At 37.7% G+C, this 12,635-nt stretch overlaps 1 protein-coding gene across 1 annotated transcript in view; it reads left to right on the forward strand.

Moving 5' to 3' along the window:
- The first annotated feature begins 942 nt into the window (after positions 1-942).
- Positions 943-12,635, forward strand: part of plod2 (procollagen-lysine, 2-oxoglutarate 5-dioxygenase 2) — a 113,522-nt gene continuing 101,829 nt past the window's right edge. The window contains exon 1 of the mRNA XM_049480339.1: positions 943-961. The gene's annotated coding sequence lies outside the window, so the exon portion shown is untranslated. The remainder of the gene's footprint in view (positions 962-12,635) is intronic.

Raw genomic sequence — 12,635 nt, forward strand, 5'->3', positions numbered from 1 at the left:
TCGCTTTAAAATGGTTTCATAGTACTTGTTGTAGCTTGTTCCAGGTTGCAAAAGTTGCCAAAAAAATTAGTCAGAACTTTGAGAACTTTATTTATTGGGTAGCTGTAACTTTACAGTGCTTTAGTTCTGATTGGTTTGATTATGTGCTTAGTGGACCTATCAGTGTGCTCTGGGGGCGGGATTTACACTTGACCTCTCTCTTTGGCTTATCAAATTTTTCCTACCGATCCTCCTCTGAAAATAAGATGCTTAAAATCCTCATTAAGAGGACAGAGCACCCAAAAAAGTATGCTACCCAGAAAATGTTTTAAAGTTTTTGGAGTGACATCACTGTGGCCACGCCCACAAAGCCCCTGTGCACACGTTTTTTTTTTATTATTAAAGTAATTTTTTATTAATAATTTTTTTTTTTGTGTGTATGTGTAGAAATAATACAACTTTATAAAAACACTTACACAACATATTATGGAACAAATGAAAAAAGAGATAAATAAAATGACATAAAATAACATAAAATAAATAACACAGGGCTTTGATTTAATTGGCAAATATTTAATGGCATGTTAGAAATGTTTTATTTTCTCTGCTGCAATGAAACGGATTTTAAACTTTCACACAATTAAAAGCATGACCATATATTTGCTGGCTGTTTGCAGCAGCTGTGATTGGCTGGACAGCATTAGGTTGAGCTGTAAGTGAGCGTTGTGATTGGCTCAGTTCCTCAGTAATCAACATCATATCTGAAAGGGCTCAGCTGTACCATTTCCCCCTAATTACTGTTTTTTCTCTCTAGGAGGAGTAGCAACAGACCTAAACAACAGTGAGATAGATGTTCAGTTTAGCTCTGCAGGTCTGTGGCAGACGGTTAAAATATATTTTAGGTGATATAAAATGCTCTGCTCTGTCTGTATTGCCTTGTATTAATCATTACTCTGGGGAAATGACTGTAATATACACTGAGGTAAGTTCACAGTTTTGATTCGTTGACTGTTTCAACTCATTTTCCTGGTGTATTTCTTCACACATGAAGTGAAAATTGTTTGATTTAGATCTGATCTTTAAACAGTTACCACTAACCGACATACTTTATTCATCTATCTTTATATCTGCTTTGCCACTTCCTGGTCAGACTTGTAGTTGGAAGTCCAAAAATCTGGAATCATTGGGCCTAGTGCTGGGCGGTATGACCAAAAATGCGTATTACAGATTCTGACGGTTTCACAGTATATCACTGTATTTTTATTATTATTTATATTACTAACTATTCATTTATATATATATATATATATATATATATATATATATATATATATATATATATATTGTTGCATGACTGGGATTTATATAGGTCTGTGACTTACTTTACTGTTAAGAGTACATATAATATAAAACACTTAGGCTTTAAATGAAGGCTTTGATTACTATTGGGTTTAGTTTGTCCCACAAAATTACAAAACATGTGAGGTTATCAAACTATATTAGCAGAAAAACAGCTAAATAATGTAAACAATAGACCTTAAAAAGAGATACACCAAACAACTTTAACATGACTTTACAAAACTAAAATAAGAGGGCTTACAGTATTAAAATCAGCCACAATATCCTTGGTTCTCCCGTTAACAAATGCATTCAGTTCAGTTTGTATTAATATTATCTTTCAGGCTTCAGTATTAATATATTTAAACAGGGCTATATTTCTTCCACGAGAAGGGGAATATTGTCCCCTTGGTAAATATAATTTGTGAATCATGTTGATTGCATTGGAAGAAATGTTTTGAGTGATTGTATATTGTGTGGTGCTGTGTAACTTTGTATATTAAAAGCCCCAATAAAAAAAAAAAAAAAAAAAATGCCCTAAGGTATACTGAATGAACCGGTATACCGCCCAGCACTAATTGAGCCCAAGGCAGAAATACCCCCTAGACAGGGCAGCAGTTCACTGCAGGGAATCCCACACAAACACACCCATTCACTCACACGTTAGTACAGCCAGTTTACCTACCATGTGGTTTTCCCACACAACCACAGAGAGAACAAACACCAAACGCCTGAGATACGTGCCTATCTGCCACACACCAAAAATGCCTTTCCTTAAATGAAGTGTAGGCCTGTGGTCTGCAATGTGGACGTCCCTAAACCATTCCCTATTCCACCTAAAACTTTTGGAATATCAGTATATTTCCTCATGTATGCTCAGTTTAGTTCTCGCGTTTAAATAATGGCCACCAACATCAGCATACTTCAGCTGACTCACGGCCATGATGACCCTAGTAAAAAAAAAAAACGAAGTTTAAAGTATACAAAGCATTATTAAGCTTTATACAACAGTTAGTTCCGACCTCACAATCTGATTGGTTGAGAAGTGATCTAGCCGTGATGATATTCGTGATAACATCACGGCCTTCTCACACTAAACCTGTATCACTCTGCCGTCGCGTTGCCGAGCGTAACGGCGTATATACACAGTACACCCGCAGCAGCGTTAGCTTAGCACAGGCTAGTGCTCAGCTGCGGCACGCTCGCCCGCAGCGCTGGCTCGTCTTTTGTGGAATAAAAGGAAAGAAAATCACTCGGTTAATGCCGTCTGAGAGCCAGAACGCTAACCAGCCAGGCTAGGCTAAGCTAAGTTAATCCTGAGCCAAAGCAAGCTACGCTAAACTAACCACGGTCCAGCCGGCTAGCTAAAACCAAAACCACCCAGCAAAACAAGCAGAAATGCTCAAAAATGCGCAACGTTCACCTGAAGACGACTCCACGGAGCAGAAGAAGAGAGTATTGGCTTCATTTCACGGTCCTAACGTTACCATATTTGCTTATTCCCAATTTTGCTTTCAAACTAACTTTCGTGGTGTTAGTCTGTATGAACCAAGCGCTGTTTTGTAGTTAAGTTTCAGTTCTGTTACAGTTGTGGTGGAACTACTTTTTGGCGGAAGGCACAGTCCATATTAAAGCATATTCAAACTGAATTTCTTAAAGTTCTTTGATTTATTTTCTTTATTCATTTTGTAAAAATAAACTGTCATATAAAAGCAATAGAACACTCGAGGTTGTGTGTTATCACGAACATCACTGATCTGCGACCGAATCACAGCCGTGATGTTATTCACCATAACACACTCCCTCTCGTGTTCTATTGCTTAAATAGCAGGGCTGGACTGATAATCTGGCATACCGGGCATTTGCCTGGTGGGCCGACAGTCCTCAGGGGCCGATGCTGTTTGATTTTTTTTTTCTTCCTTTTTTTCGAAGAGACCGGCCCACAATTTAGAGGAGGCGTCCCATTGGCCCATCTTCAATATGGACAGTGGACTTAACCAATCAGGATATTGGATGAAAGCGGCCCCAAGGGTTGTGCGGAGTTACGCGCAAAGAAATTGACTGTAGATGCTACAAAATGTGTAAAAAATCACAGACATCCACTTTATCTGGATGGAGAGATTTATCTGGATAGGGGGTTTTATTAAAAACAATGAGAAGCTGGAATAAAAACAAGCTGAAATGAAATAGAAGAAACAAGCCTATTTTTAAAATGTAAGGAGTATTAGTAAACAGTAATCTGAAAAATAAGCAGAGACAACCAAAATTTCTACTTTCTTCTAACTAAGGTAACAAAGTATTTCTATTGTACTTCTATTCCTTTGAGACTGTGATCTGAATCAAACACTAAACATAGTTCCACTATTCCGCCCATCAACACATCCTATATAAACATTAATGCTTATTCTTTCTTTAAATGATATGTAGGCTGCCTGCCAGTGATACAGAGACCCTAGGCACTTGCCATTTCTGCCTATAGCTGGTGCCAGCCCTGTATTTTCTAAGTCTGTCTATTAGATATGTCCTATTTATTCAGACTCACTGTTAATCCTGAGGGTGTGTTTAGAATAAAGGCTCTTCAACACTGGCAATTTTCAACCTATTCTTATCTCGAGCATCTTATCTTATCACTCCTCAAACTCCCACTCTCTCTCTCTATGGTGTCTTTTCTCTTTATCAGATAATAGTAGGCGTGTGGAGGTTTGATGACTGTTTACACCATTCCAGTGCTCCAAACTGGGAGGGCCCTCATTGTGTATACTTTCCCCTGACTTATGGAGACTGTCGGTGTGAACGTTGCTATGCACAATGAAAACACTTTTTTTTTTTACGTGTAAAGTGGTGAGCACCAAATAGTATATCCTCTGGTCTGTACATGGCTTCACAGACTGCTACGTTGTGCTCTGCAATCCTACATCCAGTTATGAAAATTCATATTTATTTAGCTGCCATTTGTGATCTAATGTAGGCTTCTTTTGCAAAGATCTAGCTACCTAACCTAACGCTAGTTAAGTTAGCTTAGCTTAAAGGTTTGCCTTTCTCTCTGTGCAATATATGGCAGGCTTGAGTGAAAGTATAGCCACTGTGTTTATGTGTGTGTGTGTGTGTGTGTGTGTGTGTGTGTGTGTGTGTGTGTGTGTGTGTGTGCCCAAAAGCTTTTTCTACAAAATGATACCTCCTGCCTTGTGCACTGGCTATCGTTAGCTCTGGGATTAAAGCTACCTTTAGCTACCTAGCTAAAACAGTTTCCACTGAAATATCGTAATTAACATTTGCTAACCTACCTAACGCTAGCTAAAACATTTCCCACTTAAATAACATAATTAACATTAGATAACCTAGCTAGCGTTATCTAAAACATTCCCCACTGAAATATCGTAGTTAATAATAGCTTACCTAGCTAGCATTAGCTAAAACATTCCCCACTGAAATAAAGTAGTTAACATTAGGAACCCAAGCTAACGTTAGCTAAAACATTCCCACTGAAATAAAGTAGTTAAAATTAGCTAACCTAGCTAACGCTAGTTAAAACATTTCCCACTTAAATAACATAGTTAATGATAGCTAACCTAGCTAGCATTATCTAAAACATTCCCCACTGAAATAAAGTAGTTAATAATAGCTTACCTAGCTAGCATTATCTAAAACATTCCCCACTGAAATAATGTAGTTAATAATAGCTTACCTAGCTAGCATTATCTAAAACATTCCCCACCGAAATAAAGTAATTAACTTAGCAACACAAGCTAACGTTAGCTAAAACATTTCCCACCTAAATAAAGTAGTTAATAGCTTACCCAGCTAGCATTATCTAAAACATTCCCCACCGAAATAAAGTAATTAACTTAGCAACACAAGCTAACGTTAGCTAAAACATTCCCCACTTAAAGTAGTTAATAGCTTACCCAGCTAGCATGATCTAAAACATTCAACACTGAAATAATGTAGTTAATAATAGCTAACCTAGCTAACATTATCTAAAACATTCCCAACTGAAATAAAGTTATATATATATATATATATATATATATATATATATATATATATATATATATATATATATATATATATATATATATATAATAAAGTAGTTAACATTTGCTAACCTAGCTAGCATTGTCTAAAATATTCCCCACTGAAATAAAGTATTTAACATTAGCACCACAAGCTAACATTAGCTAAAACCTTCCCCACTGAAATAACATAATTAACATGCTTTGCTGCTTATATACTATGTCTTGTTCCAGATAGCTGTTTGTAAGATGATAATAAGGGCTGATAATCGTTGCCACATTTACATCATGGGCTTTTCTGATGGTTCTGGAACAGGGCACTGTTACAATTACAGTACGTTCGTGGAAAAGGCATGAAAGGCATGTCACTCAGCACGTATGCACTGGTTCTCTGGCCATCGCACAAGGAATTTCCTGTACCTGTGTGTGAAGTTGACACAGTGCTAAACAAAAGGGGCTGCAAACATCTGTGCAAACACTACAGTGGGGTAATCTACAGTTCAGGAACAAAGGCTATATAGGGGGAAGGGGGTTACAGGGGTATTGGGGGGGCAGGGTGTTACAGATATGCACTATTACCCTCCCTTTCTGCAGGTAGTGAGAGTGTGAAGGACTTAGCATAGCATTCAGGACACTTTTCCACTGCGTGAAACCTACACATCTACTCAACTCTACTAGTGTGTGGTACCTGGTAGATGGTTAATGTTATATATTCATTCGTTAAGCAAGAAATCCAATGAATGTTTGGACCCAGATAGCATGTCTATGTTGAACGTACATTGTAGCCCAAGCAACCTCAGTCAAACGCAACTATCATATACATTCTTTATGTTTGAGCTAGACAGCTGTTCAGGTGCAGTTTAACAGATTTATTAAGCTACTAACCAGATTACTTTAAGAAAGATTATTACTACAGCTATGAACAAACGATCGCCACTCATGCGCATGTAAAAAATACATCTATGGACGTGCCGCCATTCCATTGAAAACCTAGTAGCTGGTTTGTTTTCCACTACCACAGATACTCTTCATGTTTGAGCTAAACAGCTGTTCAGGTGCAGTTTAACTTGATTTATTACTACAATTAGGCTGTTTTCGCCTGCCACTTATACCCATGCAAAAATAGATCTATGTCTGATCTAAGAATGTCAGTGATAGAACCAGGATAGTTTAAATATGGGTGATGCACGGCACATGTGGAATTAAGGTGGGCTGTAATGATGGAGCTCATTTGGGTGTGTGAGACCCATATGAGAATGTTTTCTGGTTACCTCATCAAAAGACCTTGATGTAATTGTAGAAGCTGCCCTTTGTCATATAGAGTTGTATAAAAAACAAATGTGATCACTGCTGGAAATTGGAGATTTTACAAACGGCTTCTTTGTGCCGAATGTCTGCATTGTGTCTTACAAAGTGACGATTCTTTCTGGACAATCAGAGCTCTACAAGGTTAATATGTCATGTTTTGTTCTTGAGTATTTTCTCTTGGAACTTCAAGTAAACAGATACTAAAACGTGTCTATTTGCAGGTACACTGTACAAATAAAAAAGTTGAGAGAAATCAAAATTAAAAAAAAACTCAAACTTTTAAGTTTTGAAATGTGCCAAATATATATTTTTTGTTCAGATAATGCATTTTTCATATGTACAAAAACTAAATAATAGGTCTCCCATGCAAATATGACCAGCTGGATCCAGCCAGCATATAGTCACACTGAGCAACACAACATATAGTAACTTGCTCTTATAGCCTTCAACACTGAGTTCAGGCAGTTCACTATTATATGACATATACATAAATCTCAAGATGAGGCGGCAGCCTATGGAGAACGACTACACACTGATGGTAAGTGAGAGGTGGGAGAACACATCGAATATGCAAATAGCGTGACCAAAATCAGGTGACAACCCCTGCAGAATTGCCCAGTAGACCCTGTTTATCTAAAGAGTCAAACTGAGCATGTGCAGTAGTCTACAGTAATTGGCTTGGCCTCAACTAGGGTTCAACTACAACTTGTACATTTTGCAATTTGCATTTGCAATTCAATATATCTTGATTGGCTGACTTTAAAAGTACATTAAGGACAACTTGTAAGTTCTTTACGTTTTGCTTTTTACAGTGTAATAGCTGCCCAATTTGTCTTTAGTTTAGTGTCTTTATTTGAGTTTAGTTGAGAAGGAAATGAGTTGAGAATAGATTAAGCCTCTTCAATGCATTGATGTTTTACCAGCTTTTCATAGAAAACAATATGTTAGGCTTATCATCCCAACATCCAGAGCATTTAATGTGTTTGAGTTGTTTAGACTTTTAGAGTTTTTAGAAGCAGAAAATGCTCTGAATTTAAAAAACTAAATCTGACTAGTCTGAGGCAAGTGGTGAAGATTGAGTAGCTGAACTGAAGCCGATAGAAAATAAAAACCTGGTGATCGAACTTTGATTAGTGTTTTTATGGACAGCTGGACAGTGATTAACTAAGAAAAGGGTAAAAAAAAGGTTGAAATAGTTTTGTTTGTTTGGATTAATGAAGTAAAGGGAATGTGAATCTCACATCTCCAGCAGATCTGAACAGCTCTACAAAAGCCAAACTAAAGGGAAAGAGGCAGAAGGTAACATAGACACAAAAACTCTCTGAAACACTGGCATCCCTCTGCTTCACTGTCTACGCTTTTGTAAAAAAAAAAAAAAAAAAACACTACATAAGCGTCTCTTTAAAAGAGATGAAGCTGTTTTTAAAGGTATGGTTGCACTCAACCCTGAAACATTTGATATTTAGTTGTTTAGTTGAGGCTTCGGTGATATTTCTTCATGTTTTCTACAAGATAGAGGGGAAGGAGGTCAGGGGTCACTTTTTGAGGTATGTAGGCATGCATTAACAGGTTAATTTGAACATGACCTTTACCACCCCATTACACATCCAGCATGATTTACTGCTATTCTAAGCACTGAGCACTCTCTTTCTTAAAAAAAAAAACAAACAAAACAGTAATGTCCCTGCACACAATGCTTTGTCCTTGCAGCTCTGGTGAACATGGCTCCTGCTACTCTAATTATCTTTTATTTCTTGGACTCTAAGGTCAGTGATGGTCCAGCCGTATAAATAGTCTGTCTTTTTATGAGCGTTGGACTTCAGGACGGCCTTCGAGATGACCAACATGAGGTATTTAATTAGAGACCACTCAGTGTGCAAATGTTGTGTGAAGGTTGAGGGGTTCACTCATCTCATCTGTCCTCAAGCTGTCCTTCAGCACTGCCCACATTACTTGACTGCGTATGCTGCTGGATCCTGGCATATGCTGACATTAATCTAAGGTTATGTTCAGACTGCTGGCCTTTGTGCTCTTTTTGGAGGCCTGAAATTCTATCCCTCAGGTTTTGATGGGGTTGTTGTTTGTCCAGATTGAGACACATCTGTACTAATCTGATTGTAATGTGTAAAATGTGTAATCACACTTTAAGCAACCCCCAACTTTGAATCAATCTAAATACAATCTAGATATGGCAAAAATCTGAATTTATGTGGTTTTTGGCTGTGAAGATTATCAACAATTAATCTAAATACAATCTAGATATGCCCCAAATTAGATTGTATGTGCTTTATGGCTGTCCAGATTATCAAAATCAATATGGATACAATCTAGATATGCCTTAACTTGGATTTTATGTGGTTTATGGCTGCCCGGGCCATCAAAAATTAATCTCAATATGTCTTAATATGCCTCAAATTGATGTGGTTTCTGGTCTTTCAGACTTTCAAAGATCAGTCCAGATAGCACAAATCAGATTTATGTGGTTTATGGCTGTGCAAACTGTCAAAAAATCCATCTGAATCAATCTAGATATGCCTCAATTTGTATTTTATCTGGTTCATGGCTGTATAGGCTATCAAAAATCAATCTTAATATAATCTAGATTTGAGCTAAATCAGATTATATGTTGTTTCTGGCTGTCCAGTCCTATCAAAAATCAATATGGATCAAATATAGACATGCATGTGGTTTATGGATTCCCAGGTTTTCAAAAAAAATCAATATGGAAACAATCTAGATAGGCCTCAAATCAGATTGCATGTGGTTTATGGCTGTCCAGACTTAAAAAAAAATCAATATTGATACAATCTAGGTATGTCTTAACTTGGATTTGATATGGTTTCTGGTTGTCCAGACTATGAAAATCTATCTAAATCAATCTAGATATGCCTTAAATCGGATTTTATGTGATTTCTGGCTGTGCACACTATCAAAAACCAATCTGAATTAATCTATGCATGCCTTAAATCAGATTTAATGTTTTTTCTGGCTGTCCAGACTATAAAAGCTCAATAGTGATAAAATCTAGATATGCCTCAAATTAGATTTTATGTGGTTTCTGGCTGTCCAGACCATCAAAAATCAATCTAAATATGCAATAAATTGGATTCCATGTGTGTAAAAATGAATATACTCTTGATACAATCTAGATATGCCTGAAAAATACAGCCTAATTGGCCAAGTTTAAACATTTCCAGCTATCTTCTTTAAGCACTGTTTAAAATTCTCAGCACTGCTTTCGTGGAAATGGACTAAATGTAGTCTTAGGCTAAATTGCAGTGAGGGGTCTGAGAAACCAGCCATTAGTGTGAAAAACTCCACCCTCGCAATTTGGAATGCCGCCATCTATTCGAGTATCTCATGGTTGTCCCACCTTTTTGGACGCAGGCTGTCAGGAGGAAGACGAATGATGCTAATGCTAATGTCTTGGCTGTGGTGGTCACATTGCAGGCTGTTGTTGGCCTGTAATTCCCTCTTCCCCAGCTCTCCTCTAAACAGGACAACCACACAGGCTCCAGCTGTGGTCAAGGGAGGGTGAGGGCCAGCGGAGGAACGCCTGGAAAGGGAGGCGATGTGACGGACAGAAGGAGACAGGAGTGTCCTCCATCGATTCCAGCTTTGTAATTAGGCTAAAGGAAAGTGGCACCATCAAAAAGAGGAACTGTTTGAAAATGAAAAAGGAAAAAGCTATTTCGGGAGAGCAATTATGGGAAAGGCTTCATCAGGGTTGTGGTACCTTGGCGTTTTGGACGAGTGACTCACTATTGTGATTGAGAAACCATGTGCCATCAGCGTCAACCCGAAAATGCACAGTGTTCTCTGAAAGGGAAAGACTAGGTGGGCCATGACTTCAGAACATATTGTATCGTCATCTGTAACCAAAGGTCCTAAAGCCTATGGAAATGTCTGGTTGACTTTTATACATCGGACCAGATCAGATTCTCCTGACCAGTACACTCTTCTAACTCTGAAGACACACTCAATCTGTGTTTGACATTCTGGATGAATTAAAACAAACGTAGATTTTATGTTGTTTTTGGCTGTCCAGATTATCAAAAATCAGTCTGAATCAATTTAGATATGTATCGAATCTGACTTCATGTGTTTTCTGGCTGTTCAGACTTTCAAAAATCAATCTGGATCAAATCTAGATATGCAAAAAATTGGATTTCATGTGGTTTATGGCTTTCCAGACTATCAAAAATGAATCTGAATTGATCTAAGTATGTCTAAAATAGGGTTTGATGTGGATTCTGGCTGTTTAGACTATAAAAGTCCAAACTGGGTACAGTCTAGAAATGACTAAAATCGAATTGCATGTGTTTTCTGGCTATCTAGACTATCAAAGATCAATCAGGATAAAATCTAGATATGCAAAAAAATGGATTTCATGTGGTTTATGGCTTTACAGTCTATCAAAAATCAATCTTGATACAATCTAGATACAACTCAAATCTGCATTTATGTGGTTTATGGCTGTTCACACTATCACAAATCAATATGAAACAATCTAGATATGCCTCAATTCAGATTTCATGTGGTTTATGGCTGTTCGCACTATTAGAAATCCATTTTAATCAATCTAGATATACCTCAAATCAGATTGTATGTGGTTTTTGACTGTCCAGGCTATCAAAGACCAATCTGGGGCACGGTGGCTTAGTGGTTAGCACGTTCGCCTCCCAGCACTGGGGTCTTGGGTTCAAGTCCCTATCTGGGTGGAGTTTCCATGTTCTCCCTGTGTCTGTGTGGGTTTCCTCCGGGGACTCCGGTTTCCTCCCACAGTCCAAAAACATGGAGATCAGGTAAATTGGATACTCTAAATTGTCCAGAAAAATTGATTACTCTAAATTGATCTGGTGTGTATGTGTATAGTGTGTGGTATGTATGTATGTAGGTTTGTGTGGTAATAAGTGTGTGTATAAATGTGTATGTATGACTGTGCCCAGATATGGATTGGCACTCTGTGCTGGGTAAATGCTGTAGTGCCTGATGCAGTCCTCCAGGTGGACGGTCGTTTCCGGTTGAGAGTACGCTGTGCGCTATTGGTTGCCGCTTCTCACCGGTGTGTGGATGAGTGGTAATGTGTAATGTGCTTGTGTGTAAAACGTGTTAATTGTAAAGTGTCCTTGGGTTTCTAGAAAGGCGCTATATAAGTTGAAATTCACTTCACCACTACAGTCTAGAAATTACTAAAATGTTCAGATTTCATGTGGTTTCAGATTTCTGAACTTTTAATAGTTCCAGACTATTAAAAATCAATCTGGAAAAAATCTACATATGCATGTGGTTTATGGCTGTCCAGACTGTCAAAAATCGATCTAGATTCAATCTACATATGCCTAAAATCTGATTTCATGTGGGTTCTGACTGTACAGGCCATCAAAAAACAATCTGGATACAATCTACATACGCCTCAAATCTGGATTTATGTGGTTTATGGCTGTTCACACTATCACAAATCAATATGAATCAATCTAGATATGCCTTAATTCGGATTTGATGTGGTTTATGGCTGTCCAGACTATCAGAGTGTACAGGCCATCAAAAATCAATCTGGATACAATCTAGATATGCCTTAAATCAGATTGTATGTGGTTTCTGGCTGTTTAAACTATCAAAATCAATCTACATATGCCTTAACTTTAACCGTATTTTATCTGATTAATGACTGTCCAGGCTATCAAAAATCAAGCTTGATGTAATCTAGATATGCCTTAACTTGGATTCCACATGGTTTATGGCTATCACAAATCAATCAGAATACAATCTAGGCATTCCTAAAATCAGAATTTATGTGGTTTCTGGCTGTCCAGACTATTAAAATCAACCTGATTCAATCTAGATATGCCTCAAATCAGATGTGATGTGGTTTCTGGCTGTGCCATCAGCACCAACCCAAAAATCCACTGTGTTCTCTGAGTGGGAAAGACTAGGTGGGCCATGACTTCAGAACATATTGTATTGTCATCTGTAACCAAAGGTCCTAAAGCCTAT

This window comes from Astyanax mexicanus, chromosome 6 (genome assembly GCF_023375975.1).
Source record: "Astyanax mexicanus isolate ESR-SI-001 chromosome 6, AstMex3_surface, whole genome shotgun sequence".
Lineage (NCBI taxonomy): Eukaryota > Metazoa > Chordata > Actinopteri > Characiformes > Acestrorhamphidae > Astyanax > Astyanax mexicanus.